This window comes from Rutidosis leptorrhynchoides, chromosome 2 (genome assembly GCF_046630445.1).
Source record: "Rutidosis leptorrhynchoides isolate AG116_Rl617_1_P2 chromosome 2, CSIRO_AGI_Rlap_v1, whole genome shotgun sequence".
NCBI lineage: Eukaryota > Viridiplantae > Streptophyta > Magnoliopsida > Asterales > Asteraceae > Rutidosis > Rutidosis leptorrhynchoides.
In genome coordinates this window covers 646,413,169-646,414,904 of record NC_092334.1, presented here as the reverse complement: position 1 = coordinate 646,414,904, position 1,736 = coordinate 646,413,169, and the positions used below count along the sequence as shown (strand labels likewise).

Genomic DNA, 1,736 nt, shown 5'->3' with positions numbered 1-1,736 from the left:
TCCATTATCCCTCTAGGATATTTTATTGATCGATCGACTAGTTGTATGCTTATTCGTGTTGGTTTCAATTCTCCGAGGTCTAGTTTAGCGTATAGTGAATACGACATTAAATTTATACTAGCACCTAAGTCTGCCAATGCTTCTATTGAACCAAGACTTCCCAGAAAACATGAAATTGTGAAACTTCCTGTATCTGAAAGTTTTTCTGGTATCTTATTCAACAGTACTGCAGAACAATTAGCATTTATAGTAACAGCCGAAAGTTCTTCCATTTTCTTTCTATTTGTGATTAGATCTTTCAGGAATTTGGCATATCTAGGCATTCCTGAAATCACATCAATGAAAGGAAGATTTACATTTATTTGTTTAAACATATCCAAGAATTCAGATTGCTCGGCTTCAAGTCTTTCTTTTCTCATTTTACTCGGGTAAGGAAGCGGTGGTTGGTATGGTTTAACATAAGGTTTAGCCTTACCTGTGTTATCTTCATTAACCTTTTCAACTACCGGTTCTTTTTCCTTTTCTTGCTCAGGCTGTGGTGCATGTGTAGTAGGAATAGAGTCATCAGAAATTACAGGTATTTTAGGTGGTTTATGTGTAATACCACTTCTCGTGGTAATAACTTTAGCTATTTCGTTCCGGGGGTTAGCATTTGTATCGCTAGGTAGACTTCTTGGTTTTCTTTCACCTATCGACCTTGCTAGGTTACTCACTTCTTGTTCCAGATTTTGAATAGAAGCTTGTTGATTTCTAAATGCTTGAGCATTTTGTTCATTGGTTTGTTTCTGAGATGTGAAAAATTGCGTTTGAGATTCAACTAGCTTCGACATCATGTCTTCTAAATTTGGCTTTTTATCATCGGTTTGTGGTGGTTTAATTGGAAAAATAGGTCTTTGCTGATTGTAAGTATTATTGGATACTTGTTGATTGCTAGGACCTTGTTGGTTGTTGTATGGAACATTTCGGTTATAATTCTGATTTTGATTGTAGTTTGGTCTTGGCGGTTGATAATTATTCTGATAATTATTTCCAGGCCTTTGGTTCATGTATGAAACATTCTCTCTTTGTTCCATTGTTTGTTCAATACTGAGACAATCTTTTGTCAAATGTGGTCCTCCACACTGCTCACAACTAATTCGTATTGCGTGAATAGCCTTAGTCATCTTTTCCATTCGTCTCTCGAAAGCATCTATCTTTGCGTACATGGAATCAAAGTCATGGCTAGAATCGGATCTAGCAGCTTTAGATGATCTAAAGATATCTTTTTCTTGGTGCCACTCATGTGAGTGGGAAGCAGTGTTATCAATAATTTTATAAGTTTCAGTTGCGGTTTTCTTCATAATGGAACCACCAGCTGCTATGTCGATGTCTTTTCGTGTAGTAATGTCGCATCCTTGATAGAATATTTGTACTATTTGATAAGTGTCTAAACCATGTTGAGGACATCCTCTCAACAACTTTCCAAATCTTGTCCATGCCTCATATAGAGTTTCATTTGGCTTTTGTGTGAATGTAACTATTTCTCCTTGAAGTCTCACGGCTTTAGATGCCGGAAAGAATTGTTTAAGAAATTTTTCAACTAAAACATCTCATGTATCAATCGCCCCTTCAGGTAACGATTCTAACCAATCTTTGGCTTCTCCCTTTAAAGTCCAGGGAAATAACATGAGATAGATCTTTTCATCCTTAACTTCTCTTATTTTGAATAGAGTACAGATCCTATTAAAGGTTCAAAG

The 1,736-nt window shown here is 36.2% G+C and overlaps 1 non-coding gene across 1 annotated transcript; it reads left to right on the top strand.

Moving 5' to 3' along the window:
- Positions 1-1,428: 1,428 nt before the first annotated feature.
- On the top strand, positions 1,429-1,535 carry LOC139895326 (small nucleolar RNA R71). Its single transcript, XR_011775782.1, has one exon. It is a non-coding gene; the product is annotated as a small nucleolar RNA R71 (small nucleolar RNA).
- The last annotated feature ends 201 nt before the right edge of the window (positions 1,536-1,736 follow it).